This window comes from Pteronotus mesoamericanus, unplaced genomic scaffold, assembly GCF_021234165.1.
Source record: "Pteronotus mesoamericanus isolate MK-2021 breed Mesoamerican mustached bat unplaced genomic scaffold, CSHL_Meso_final contig_347, whole genome shotgun sequence".
NCBI lineage: Eukaryota > Metazoa > Chordata > Mammalia > Chiroptera > Mormoopidae > Pteronotus > Pteronotus mesoamericanus.
Genome location: NW_026555137.1, coordinates 19794116 through 19808312, shown reverse-complemented (window position 1 = coordinate 19808312; position 14197 = coordinate 19794116).

Genomic DNA, 14197 nt, shown 5'->3' with positions numbered 1-14197 from the left:
GAACCGGGATACTTGTCACCAAAGGTGAGACATAATGAGCGCAGAGAATGGCCGCTGTGTAATTCAGGTTGCAGGTAGGAAGGCTGCTTTATTTCTTGTGAGAATGCAGAGCCTGAGGAGGCATGAAAGCACACAATGTCCCTGAAATCTTGTCATCTTTTTATAAAACGAAGGTTTTTGTTCTTTGTAATTTTGCAGCGTCTAACATAAAAAAATCTTCGCCTCCTCCCAAGTCACCGAGTGACATAGAGTTCGTGCTTTGTGAGCACTTGGTATAGCTTCTTGGCTCCCGCCACAGGCTGGAGGGGTGAGCAGAGCCTGAGGCGGACCGACCAGGTGGAGACCTGCAGGCCTGGGTGAGGCAGGAGGCGGGGCCACGGGAGGTGGGCCTCAGGGCAGGGGGCGGTGCCTCTGCTAGAGTCTGACCCTCCCAGACCCCTTGTGTCTAGAAATTCTCCCTCGCTTCTCCATGCTTCCTGGGTGATTTCTTCTCTCTGGCTCCAGTGGTATGTGCACCTGAGGACCCCTCCTGAGCCCGGGTGGGTATGTCCACAGGCACCTCAAGTGACGCATATGGAAGCGAGCCTGCTGCTCCCGAGCCTGCTACTTGCCTGTCCCCGGTCTCAAGTCCAGCCCACTTCTCTCTGGCCTCAGTGCGCCTCTCTGGTCTTCCTCTGTGATCCATGCTGCTGCCTGAGGGGTTGTTCTGGAACATGCCCCTCCCTAGTGTGGCACCATGGCTCTACAATCCGTATTCCCTCTCCCACCTCATTCCTCTGTTCATGCACAGGGGGCAGGGAAAGACACAAGAAAGTGTCCCCTCCAGCACGGCAGCTCATGGAGCTTACCCAGGGGAGCAGGCGCGGCCCGTTCAGGGTGGCCACGGACGAGTGGGTAGCCAGCATGCTTGACCGGGTCAGGACCGTGGCCCATTCCTGGAGACCATCAGGCTGTGGGGCGCCGGAGGGTCCTCGCTTATGTTAGACACTCCAGTGCACCTCCCGCCTCGCGACCTTTGCACACGCGGTGCCTGTGCTAATGGCCCAGGGTCTCCCTGATGCCACCCTCAGGGTGAGATGATCAGTGTTGCCCTCCCAGAGCGGTTGACGTGCCCCTTGGGGGGGTCCTGTAGAACACTGGGGTGTTCCTCTCGTGGCACTTACCAAGACCTGTGATCTCGGTAACGTGTCCCGCTTTTCCCGCGAGATCACTCCTAGGGATATATGTCATCACCACTGGATCTCCCAGCATCCACGTAGTGAGAGCTTAGTAAATCCTTGGTGGACGAACAGAAATCCAAACAGGCAGAAGCAGGTTCGGAACTTTTCCCGATGACGTTCATGTAAGGTTCTTTGATCACGGGGCAGGGAGGCTGATGTGGAAATGCTGAGTGTGAGGGGTGATGAAATCTATTTTAAAGCTGCTTAGTCACTGAGTCACTGTGTAATTAGAAATATACAAAGGCTGAGAATAAAATAGAAGGAAACATACCTAGTTTTTCTCATTTGACAGCCTCCTAGTTTAGCAAAATGGCAAAAATAAATGTTCAAAAGCTAGTCTGGCAGTCACTGAAGTAGCATTTATGAGGTTTTCAAAAAACAAGAGTCATTCTAAAATAATTTAATTCATCCTTGAAAGCCTGCGAAGTGTGGGGCTGAATCTGCGGACCGGTCGCATCCGGTTTCCCAGTCCCTTTGACAGGACAGGGCGGTGCTCTGTTATTTTTCCTTGAGCAGGGTGGACTTTATATGGCCCAGGCTTGTACTTTGTGCAGAACTTGGAGGACTTGGAATTTAGTCAGCTTTCACAGATGATTTATTTTTAAATTTACTTTTGTTTTCAGAAAAAGATGCGAGCTAAATGACCCTGTCCTCAGTGAATGTTTGATGACAAGAGATAAGACGTTCCAAATTCCCTTAACTTCCAAGTTATTACATTAGACATTCGCAAGTTGATTCCAACGGTAGTATGATAATATGGGAGTGACTGCAGTCTCTGTCACAGGTGTTGTGGTTTGGCTTTGGCTCTGCCATGTACAGGCTCTCCGACTTGGGGTAATTAGTTACTTGGGTACTTGGTTTCCTTTTTTAATTTTTAGGATTTTATTTTTAAATAAAGGGAGGGAGAAAAAGAGGGAGAGAAACATTGACGTGAGAGGAAAACATTGATTGGTTGCCTCTTGCACCCGTCCTGCAACCCAGGCATGTGCCGTGACCAGGAATCAAACTGGCGGCCTTTTTTTTTTTAATATATTTTTTAAAGGTTTTATTTATTTGTTTTTAGAGATGAGGAAGGGAGGGAGAGAAACATCCATACGTGGTTGCCTCTCATTTGCCTCTCACTTGCCTCTCACTGGGGGCCTGGCCCGTAACCCAGGCACGTGCCCTGACTGGGAATCAAACTGGGGACCCTTTGGTTCGCAGGCCGGCACTCAATCCACTGAGCCACACCAGCAACTTTTCAATTTGCAGGATGACACCCAACCAGCTGAGCCACACGGGTCAAGTATTTCTTAGAAATATTTCCTATACCTTGAGTCCGCATCAGTAAAAGGGAGAAACAGTGAACTAATATAATGACTTGTTTATGTGCTTGCTTCCCTGCTAGACCAGGAGTTTCTAGTATGGCACACCAGGAGGCAGAAAGTAAGTATCTGTTGAACTGCACTCAGGGAGGATGGTCCGTCTGGTTAATTTGACCTATATTAAACTATTCTAGAACTTGGCAGTGTTAGAGATGACTTTGTGGGCTCTTCCTTACACTGACTCATTCAATTAAAAAGAGAAGTTTCGGCCCTGGCCAGGTAGTTCGGTTTGTTAGCAGTGTCATCCCAGTGCACCAATAGGCTGGGTGTTCGATTCCCAGTCGGTGTGTACGGGCAGCAACCGATAGACGTTTCTCTCTCTCATCGATATTTCTCTCTCTCCCTTCCTCTCACTCTAAAAATCAATAAACACATTGTCAGTTGAGGATTAAGTAAAAAAAAAATTAGTTTCAGGGCGGAATGGTAAGTCAGCCAAAAGGTTTACCCCTTTATTTTTTATCAAAGACAACACTGAACAATTAGCTGTTTCTTTAACGCGTTCACCTCTGCTAAACCTGAGATTTCTTCCTAAACACTCTTGGAGCCAGACATTTGCAAAGGTAGACAGAGGTATTCATCCAGGGCCTGCACCAACCGCATATGCGTGGGGGAGGGGGAGGAGGTGTCTGACGGTGTCTCAGGGAGAAATTTTTGGGTGGTGGTCTTTCATTTCATTTGGGCCAGTAAGGGAGAGTGTTTCTCTTGATTCTCCATTAGAAATAAAATGGCCAGCCAGAATGCTTCCTAAGTGAAGAGGGACCTCCAGCAGGCAGTTTGCAGAATTCACATGTTCTTTTGCCACATGTACCTTCTCTCCTGCAAAAGGGCGTACAGATCTTGCTGTCTTGCTTAAGGAAAAAAATCCACCTGTTTCCTGTGGACGAGGAAGAGCTGTTGCCCGGGCAGCCTCTAGGTGGTGCAAGAACTGAGCGGGGTGTGGGGAGGGGGCGCCCTGGTGTGGCAGCCGGGAGAAGCCACCCCGCAGCGGGGGTCACTCATGGCTGCAGTGACCGCTCGCCTGAAGTGCCCTGCAGGCCTCCAGCCGCCTGGCAGCATGTCTCAGCATACGACTAGTGGCCTCTCCTTTCTGAGAGGTTCTGGGAGGGCGGAGGTCGTCCCTCGATTAGTCAGGTTGAGGGACACCTCAGCGGACTTTGACCTCTGTGTCACCGCGTCTGTGGCCTTGAGCTTGGTCACACAGCACTGCTTGGGCCTGCAGGGCTGGCTCCCTTCACCAGGGGCTGTCTGCTGGCAGGACACTCAACACTGGGTTCCTTTCAGGGTGGCAACATCCCTCAGCTGGTCCCTGGCAGAGATACTTATTCTTATTCCAGGCTCTCAAGATTTTGCTGCAGAGAAAAAATAACGAAGTATTTTTTGTTAGAGCCGTAGCCTGATTTTGCCTTTTGATACTGATTTTAAGAATCATCAGCCCTGGCTGGTGTGGCTCAGTGGATTGAGCGCCTGCCTGTGAACCGAAAGGTTGCTGGTTCGATTCCCAGTCAGGGCACATGACTGGGTTGCAGGCCAGCTTCCCCTCTCTCTAAGGATAAATAAAATCTTTGGAAAAAAAAATCAGTAATCATGTTCCTTTACTTTAGCTTATCTTACACTCTATAAATAAAGTTTCATAACATTAGAAAACAACCTGTATTTGTGTCATGTTTTTACAGCTCTAGATGCTTTATCATGGAATTCTCAAAGCCGGGAGGAAGGTAGGATATTAACAGAGGACCCTAAGGTGTGGAACTAGGAAGCCACTTGTTTGGCATCACCAAATTAGTGACAAAAATGGATTCGGGCTCATCCTTCTGGAGCGCCCGGGCCACCCTACCGTGGGCCGCACTGCGGCGCAGCGCTTCGCAAACAGTAAGCTGGCAAATGTCCTCCCCTTGGCAGGAGCTCCTGCGAAACTTCCCTGGTGGTTTCTTCCAGTTGGAGGTGAGCTCTGGGGTCACAGCGTGTCTCTCCTGGGTTTTTTTGTGCTGCGTCCCCAGTGCTTTTCGTGGTTTCTGGAGGCATTCAGCAAAAGTGAAATGAATGAAGTAGAAAGACATAGGTTTCCCATAAAAAAACTGTGGAGCCTGACAGAAAACCTACCCTGTCTCACACACACAGGTTCCTCCTGGGCGGCGCTCTCCTACCTGAGATACCTGTGGGAGAGCGCCCCCTCTTCAGCTGTGTGTCACTGCTTCACTGTGACTCCGCTCTCCCAAAGAAAAGCAACCTTCTGGCTCCGAGTGACCGGAGATCTGCGGTCCAAGGGGTCCCTGAGACAGCTAAGCCAGGTGTGCACTCACCAGCCCTAGAGCCCGTGTGCGTGGAGCACGTGCATTGCGAATTGTGTCCCCTGGCCTGTTTAAAATAGATCATGATCAGAAACGTCGGCTCACTCCATGCAGAAGGTCCCGGAGTTAGAACAGCCAGCCTGCACCACGTCCAGGAAGAGCCCCTGGCCCCTCCCAAGGGCTTGGGTGTGTGTCCTCACAACGTGAAGCCGCTGCACTGACCACTGTCCCCGAGGCACCTGCAATTTTTTTTTTAACATGCTTACCCCAAGGATATGGAGAGAAACAGAAACAGCAATTGGTTGCCTCAGTACGCACCTGGGGCCGGATTTGAACCCACAACTCTTGGGTGTGTGGGATGATGCTCCAACCGAGCCACCCGGCCAGGGCGCACACCAATCTTTGCGGCGGGTTTGTCTCCCTGGGCTGTCTTTTCAAGCCTCCGCAGGCGGGCCATGCGTTGTACCATGTGTCACCTTGAAATGGAAGAGCAGTAACAAATGAGCTGTGCGTCTGCCTTTGCCTCTGCAAGTGATTCACAGCTACCGGCCGGGCCGCGCGGAATCTCGGGCGCCCTGCATTGGCGCAAAGCAAGGGAGTTGAACCACGGGCCGGACTTTTGGGAAGCAAATACCAGCAAGTGTGTGTGAAGTACTATTTTTACCTAAACATAGCCTCCTCCATGCTGCGCGGCCGTGGATAAAGTTCTGGTCTCTGCTGCTCGCGAGAATCATTTGTCGGGGCTGTGGTTCCGTGCCTGGGAGGTGCGTGGTGGGGGGCGTTGGACTAGCGACAGGCAGCGGCGACATGAAACCCACCCAGCAGGTTAGATGGGGGAAGCGAAGGAGCGCGCCGGCGCCATCTGGCGGCGAGAGCGCGGGATCTCCCTGGGCGGCAGCGACGCTGCCCACCTGCGCGGGGGCGGGGACATGGCGCCAACAGCTGAGCTGAGCTGAGCTCAGGCTCGGCGTCCCAGACTCTGAAATGCGGTCCTAATCGCGTGATGAAATGCTGGAGCACTTACTTCTTTAGGAAAAGAAAAGTTTATCCTGGAAAATGCAGCAGGATGGCATTGTGTGAGGTGCTGTCTCCGGTCCCCATACATTGAAGTTTTATATGGGAACGTGCCACACGAGAGAATGTGATTTGGAAAAATAGTTGGACAGACTGCTGCCTTGTCAATAATTCCATGTTTCTCTTCAGAGTGCTTCAAAGCAACCTATGTATCTTTTATATTAAAAGAGAAGAAGAAAATGGAGCAGAGGGTGTCTAACTTCTAACGCCCCAAGTCTGTGTAATCAGTGCAGAAACCAGGCATGGGGGGCAGCCACGGGGTGGGGAACAAACATGGTGTCTGGGAGCAGAGACAGGGCTTGAGCCTCGGACCTGCCACCTGCCGGGGACCGTGACTGCCCTGCGGCTGCTGTCGCTGCCCACCTGGCTGCCTTCCCCTGCAGCTGTGGGTGAGCTGGCCGCCCGGCCCCAGGATGTGCTCCAGCGTCTTCCCCTTTGCAGACTGAGACATGACATAATGTCTCCCACCTTAAAAGCACCTCTTGACCCCTTGTCCCCTGCAGCTGGCCCCCCTTTTGCCTCCTCACTTCGATGTCACAGCACAACGTCTCCAGCCTGTGCGCGCTCTGTCTCTGACTCGCCGGTGAGATGCACCCTCAGCCTCTTGTCCTGGCCCGTTCACCAAGGCTGCCTGTGCCAAGGACCCCAGTGACCTCCCTGGCGCTGAATTCTTGGGTCAGTTCTCGGTGTTGTGTCCCGTGGCCCACCCGCCGTGCTGGAGGCGCCCGGTCCCTTCTGGAAGCCTGTCCTCTGGGCTTCAGGACGGCCCTCTTGAGTTCTCTGCTGTTCTGGCCGCTCCCATCCCGCGTCCCTCGCTCGGTCCTTGGATGTCTCTTCCAGCTCTGCCCACCCCTCACTGACCTTATCCAGCCCCAAGCCTGCAGGTTCCTGCGGGAGTCCTGACCACGGCACCCTGAGCTCTGGGCCCAGGCGCCCAGCTCCCGCTGCGCCCGTCTCCACGCACGGCTCAGAGGCCTCTCCCTCGCAACGTGCGGAATCGAACTCCTTTCCCCAGACCTGCTCTCTGGGGTCCCCTCCACCCCAGTTAATGGTCCCTTCAGCCTTTGGGATGGTCCGGCCAAGCGCCTGCGGGCCCTCCTGAGCGCGCGCTCACACCCACATCCAGTCTGCAGGAGATCCTGTAGCCCCCCCCCCCCCCCCCCCCCCCCCCCCCTGCACCCCACCCCCGCCGCCCGGTGATGCATCTGGGACCCATCCTCTGCCGCCACCTCCCCTGTCACGCGGGTCCCACCCTGCAGCCCACATGCTGTACTATATGTTTTCTTCGTATTTACTATTTAATGCCTGTCTCGAAAACACGTGTGCTCGGGGAGGGCCGAGTCCCCATCCCCAGCTGTGTTCATTGCCAAATCCCCAGGGCTAAGTAACTACTGGCGCCCCGACGGGTGTGGCTCAGTGGGTCGGGCGTCGTCCCGCAAAGCCAAAGGTCACGGGTTCAGTTCCTGGTCAGGGCACGTGCCTGGGCTGTGGACTAAGTCCCCGGTGAGGGCGCCTACGAGAGGCAATTGATCGATGTTTCTCCCATCACTGTTTCTCTCCCTCTCCTTCCTCTCTTTCTCTCTCTGAATTGGCAAATGAATGGGTAAACGAAGCAGTTGGAGAATAGCTGGTACTTGATAAATGGTAGGTATTGTTTTTTTCCTTAGATATTTAATTTGCATAGGAAATTTAAAGAAGAACATTGCACCATATGGGAGGAAAAAGATACATCCAAAAAGTGGGATGTTGTACTGCACCAGTTCCTTTCAGTTACTCAATATTTTACAAAGGGAGGTGAGGGGGGAAGGAAGCTGTTCTGGAGGAAAATAATTCAAAGTATCTAACACCAAATGCATATTGTGGTCCTTGACTGAGCAAAACAACTTCAAAAGATATTTTTGTAATATATGGGGAGTATGAACTGGTGTTAGACCATGTTGAAAATTATATTAGCTATTTTAATAATAACTGTGATTATGTACTATAATAATTTTATTTGTACATAAACATATACATGTATGTGAAATTTAATTTTGGGGGTGATATATGTTTATAATTGACTGTAAAACACTGCAGCAAGAAAAGAAACACATGACGCGAAGCTGGCAACGTTAACAGCTGTGACACGCAAGCCACGCCCACAGAGCTGTTTGCTATACGAGCGTTTCTACTCCTTCGGGATGTTTGAACATTTTCATAAGGAAATGTAACAGAAAGCGTGCTTTGAGCTTTCAGGAGAAACCCGGTGCAGCACAGTTTTCACAGTGCTCTTGGTGGAAGGCGACCTGTGCCGTCTCGGCTGCCCACTGAGCTGCAGGTGCCTGGACCGCAGGCGGGTGGACTCAGCTACCCCCAGGCAGCGTGGCGGGCCCGGGCTGCCTCCACACGACTTAGGCGATGGCTCCTGAGAGGCAGAGTGAGGGCCTGAAATGCCAGCTGCTCCTGTGGGGACAGGCCGCTGCCTCAACCCGCCCAGCTGTTCTCAAAGAGTTTGGCGCTGGGCTGAAACCTGCCTTTGGTTTCTAGTCGTACAGACTCAGTGGCTTTTTGAACTTGGAAGGGGGAAAAAGATCCTTAAATCTAAGTCAAAGGCCTGCTAGAACGACCCTCCACAGCTAAACAGAAAGGGACTTAGACTCCCTCTGTGCGGCTTAGATGGGATAACTCAAGGCAGTAGGGGGTTTTGGTGACTGACGTGTTCAAAGGTGCTCATGAATGGTGATTTCCTGCCTTCGCAGTAAATTTGGGGAACAGCAAGTCCATTTTGTTATTTCTAGGTATAGGGTTTTGTGACTTTTTAAAAAAGATTTTATTTTCAGAGAGAAGGAAAGAGGGAGAAAAAGACGGAGAGAAATATCAATGTGCGAGAGAAACATGGCTTGTTTGCCTCTTGCTCGCCCCCTACTGGAGACCTGGTCTGCAGCCCAGGCATGTGCCCTGACTAGGGATTGAGCCTGTGATCTTTCAGTTCACAGGCCACTGAGCCACATGAGCCAGGGCGTGACATATCTTTTTCTTATTTATATTTTCCGGTATTTCTCAAAATTTCTGCCATCACCACTTGTTCTCATAGCAAGAGAAAAACAGTGTGGCTTTTTGTATCGGTTGGGACCGCTTCTGCTGTGACTAATAACAAATGCAGATCAAAGCGAAGCAGACGGGGACTTGCTGCTTCGCAGGTGGGTGGGCTTCAGGCACGGCGGGCTGGGGCCCCCGGCCGAGCCTCTCCTCACCCTGCGGCCGCCCTCTACGCTTGGCTGCATTTTCAGGCAGCTGCTCCCTTGTGATCCCGGTACCGCTGTGGTGGCCTTAGACTTGCATCTCTCCAACAGCTCACGGTTCCTGGCAAAATGTTCTTCGTGCCTAATTGGCACTTACCCCTAAAAACAAACACTGGCAAGGGAGCTGGGGCTACTGATGGGGCCCTGTCCAGGTTACAGGCGCCCCCCAGACCGAGGTGGGGTGCTGCCCCATGCACATTGGCTGGGCGTGGGGGAGGGTGGCTTCCTAGAGGGACTTTGATGTCCAGTTAACAGAAGAAGGAAAACAGAAAACCATGAATGCTCAGTGCTCCTCTCTACTTCCAGAAAAGGTTTGCAGCAATGCAGGGAGGAGAAAGCTTGGGCTGAGGGAAAGCTGCTCTAATTGAATCCAGAATTTAGCTTCAAGCTTCCTGGCAGCCAAGGGAAAAGTGAACGTCTTGGTGAATGCTAACTCATCAGGATTAAACAGTCTGGAATGCTCAACACTCTGATAAAACTTTGCCAAGATCCCAGGCTCTGTTTAACCTTCTCTCTTCCTCTGTTCTCTCTCCCTCATCAACATTTCTTACTGTTTCACTGTTTGCCATTCTTGGGCAGCCTTCACCTTTTTTCTCTGGCCACCGAGTTGAGTCCTGTCCCCTGTCTCTGCCTAGAGCCACCACGTGGTCTGCTGACCCATCTTCGGTTGACCAGGAAGCCATCGGACAGCCTAGGAGATTGCACAGCATTTCACTATCTGCGCCTGGAGAGGCATTAACCTTCCCCCGAGGGCTCGGAGCCCGTGGCGCCGGCGGTCAGCCAGAGGCGAAGGGGCCGAAGACCTGGAGTCCAGTCCTGTTTCTCCTTTAGTGTCGTCCCCCATCCCACCCCCGAGGACTGCGGGCGATGGCGACCGGGCGGCCAGGGCTCTGGCGCCAGGGTCTGTAGCACAGTGGGAAACGGCGCTCCTCACGGGCACCAATTCCCAACGCCTTTTGCGTCAACGAGGTTTTCGGAGATGATCTTCCCAGCCACGTAGTTTCTCACAGTCCTTGAGTTTCCCAGTCCACGCTTTTCCCTGTGCTGACAGCCGGAGGAAGCACATCTGTCCCGGCCGGCCGCCCATCCTGCGGAGCTGTCGGAGCGGCAGGAGCCCGGCCAGAGCAGCGGCGGCGATGCCCGGGCCCGCGGAGCGCGGCCGACCGAGCGCCCCGGCGCGTTTGGGGAAAGAACGAGCGGGCCGCCGGCGCCTCCTTCCAGATCGCGCGCTTGAAGTTGGCGGCTGGTCCAGGGGCTATTGTTCCCGAAAGCGGGGGAGGGAGGGCGCCTTTGGGCCTACTCCTGCTGGAGAGTTTCCCTGCTGGATTTATCCTGGGTGCACCTTCTTCACTGTCAGTGATTTTTCCCCCTGGAAAATGATAAACAGGAGACCGTGGAAAGGGAATGACTTGTAACCTTTCCTGTGTCATCTGTTCAGTCTCTCTCTTGTTATTCTTACAGCCTGGAATTCAGTATTTTAACTTGGAGTCGTGTGGTCGGTTCAGTGTCTTCATTTTACTTCAAGAACATGTGTTAGTGGGCAGCACTCACCTTCTTTGAGTGAGGAGCCGTCTTCCGGCCTTTCGTTGCCCCTCCATCCCCTCCCAGGACCAAGGGACAGGCGGCAAAGGCTTGTTCGAAGACAGGGCCACTAGGCCATCAGACATGTTCTGTAGCTAGAAGGCTTATGTTAAAACTCGGGTGGCAGTGTAGCGCGTGTCTCTCATGATTAGATATTATTGCCCACTAGTGTTTGGGAGCCTATTACAAATGGACTAATTTTGCTTTAAACAAAGGGCCTTCATTGTGCTCACTGACAATGTATAAACACAGATGAAAGGTTTTCTTCCCCCACAAGAATAGTTGTTTGAAAACAACACGAAGAATAATGGGTAATTCTGCTCCTTGAATTGGCGGTGGTGCTGTCTGCCGTTTCACGGTGAAAGGAGACGATGGAGCAGCTGAAGCGAGTGTGGGCCTGGCCTTCGCCAGCGGTCGCCACGGCCCGGCCTGGCCGCGTCTGGGTCTGCACCCGGACCTGCCTTCAGGGGAGGGTTTGGAACAATCACTGGAACTCCAGAGGCTTCCTTTAAACAAGCAAATGTTTCCAGTGACTGCGGGAATGTAAACAGGACTCCAGTTAGTGAATTTGCTACTGGCCATTTTCTGTCTCTGGTTTTAGCTGAATTCACGGAGAATAAAATTTCTCCCTTTGTCTTCCCACTTACTCATCCCCAATTAAATTACTTATAATCAAGTCACAGGCCCTAAAGGATGATCAGCTACTTTTAAAACATTGACTAACAGTGTATTTAAGCCCCAGAGGTCAGGATAGAGACCCCAGGGAGTTAGCTTATTGCCATTGTCACAGGTCTGTTGCCTGCGTTTTCCTATGGGGGTGCACGTGGGGAAGACACACTGTCATTGTGACCTTTGATTCCTTTGGAAGGAAACAGGCCTTTGTCCCAGCACCTGGCACTCCGTAGGGGCGGTTAGGAGAAGACAAGAAGACAGGAGGGATGCAGGTCTCCATGCAAGACCATAGCCTCTCTGGACCAACAGCACAGTGCGTAGTGATTCATTTTTTAAAAGTTTGAATTATGTTTATTGATTTTAGAGAGGAAAAGAGAGAGAGAAAGAAATATAAATGTGAGAGAGAAACATCGATTGGTTGCCTCCCACATGCCCGCGAACCAGGGACTGAACTCACAACCTAGGCAGGTGCCCTGAACAGCAATCAAATCCCAAACACTTTGCGTCACAGAATGACACTCCACCAACTGAGCCACATCAGCCAGGGCTGTAGTGATTAATTTCAGGTGTCAACTGGAGGTTGGTTTTGGATGAGATTAGTATTTATTTATTTTTTTAAAAGATTTTATTTATTTATTTTTAGACAGTGGGGAGGGGAGGGAGGAAAACATTAATGTGTGGTTGCCACTTGCACACCCCCTACTGGGGACCTGACTGGGACATTCCCAACCCAGGCCTGTGCCCTGACTGGGAATTGAACCTGTGACCCTTTGGTTCACAGGCCAGTGCTCAATCCATTGAGCCAAACCAGCCAGGGAAATTAGTATTTAAACTGGTGAACTTCGAGTAAAGCCGGTTGCCCTCCCTAATGTGGGTGGGCTCATGCAATCAGTGGAAGGCCTGCCTAGAACAAGAAGAGCTGGCTCCCTCAGCAAGAGGGGGTTGGTTCCCAGCAGAGGCCTCGGACTTGGTCTGCACTGCCGGTGCTCCCGGGCCTGCAGGCTGCCGGCCCACACTGCACACTCTGGACTCGCCAGCTCCACAATGCGTGAGCCAGGTCCTTGCAGTAAATCCCTTTCTACAGCGTCTGGCAGAAGCAATGCCTGCTTGAGTGTGGTTGGTAGGGTAATAATATGGGTGTAACAATTTATAGTTTTAATTTGAACAATTTCACCTAAAACATCATGTGTTGTGCTTGGGCATAATACTATGTTATAGAATTACATGCTTATGATTTTGTAATAAGAGTTTGTAATACAAAAGGGGTGTTATTTGTGCTGGACCCTGTATACATATCCCATTGGTTCCGTTTCTCTGGGGAACCTGGATTAGTACAGAGTGCCTTGCTGAGACTGGCTCATTTGTGCAAGGTCTCAGACTTCTGGTCACCCGCTACAATCATCTCTCAAAACGCCGCTGTCAAACACACGCCTCCTGCCTTTCTGGGAAGCACCTTCTTGTGTGCTCGGGCGCCATCTAGTGGCAAATTTAAGCACTGCACAGTCCTGGCTTCCCCACGTCCGTTTTATTCCCTAAGTGCGTATTATACTCCTGCATTCCTGTGTTTCATTCATTCTTTTATTCACTCAGCAACCATCTAGTGGAGGCTTGCTCGGGCATAAGGCATTCCAGCAGATGCAAAGACTGCCCAGCAAGTGGTCTCCCTGTCACGGAGTTCACAGTCCAGCCAGAGGATGGAATAAAAGCAGCCTGTTATACTCAAGTGTGCCCAGGGCCAAGTGAGAACTGTGAGCAGGACCCACTATTTGACGGCCTGTTTACGGCGCTTCGGGCGTGGCGTGCAGTTGGCCTGTGCTGCTGGCTTCTGGTCCAGAATCTCACTGTCCAAAGGGGATGTCCCATTCTCCTGCCCAGGCCTGTCATCCCCAGGTGAGGGGACTGAAGCTGGGGCGGGGGCTGTCCTCCCTGGGTTCCAGCGGCAGAGCGGGGCCGTGGCCCTGGCGTCTGCCTCGAGGTGCAGGACCAGGTGGGAAGGTGCTTGGGAGGCCGGGGTGTCCCTCCTCCCCTCCAGGGGCCCATGTGGACGGAGCAAGCGCAGTGAGAAGTCTGGCCTCCAGTGTGAGGGCTGGCGGCCCGGGCCCCCTGCTCTGGGCGCGACGGAGGTTCGTGCGTCCTTGGGTTCCAAGCCTGGGCCTGGGTCAGCTGGGGAGGCGGTGCTCCTTGCTCAGTGACATCCTTGTGCGGGGCAGCTACTTCCAGCTCAGGCGTGGTTCCTGATAAAAGCAATGAATGACACGCGCCCAGCTTCCCCAGCCGGGACCGCATTCAACTTCGCATTTTTGCCGCATCACGGCGTCTCGTGACCGCTCAGGATGTTTCCCTGCTTCCGAGGGTCCCCTTCATCCTGAGCGTCTGTGCCCCGCCCACACGAGGGCCGGCTGTGCCTCTGGCCCCCGGGCCTGTCCATTTTCGCAGCTCAGCCTCTGTCTCTTCGCTTCGTCCGGAAGTCTCTCTACATCATCTATTTTAACCTTTGAGTTTCCAAGTCTATTCTGAGATGCCACAAACACTGCCTTTGTCCCTGGCCAGGGTTTGGATTGCCGAGGCTCCCGGGACCCCGGAGGGGAGGGCCAGCGCCTGGGCAGGGCCACAAGCCGGCGCTGCAGCTCCCGGCCCCTCGCTCCCACCAAGCCAGGCCCTCGCCTTGTCCCTCCGAGCCTCCCACAGGCAGCCCAGGAATCCTGCTTATTCAGGAG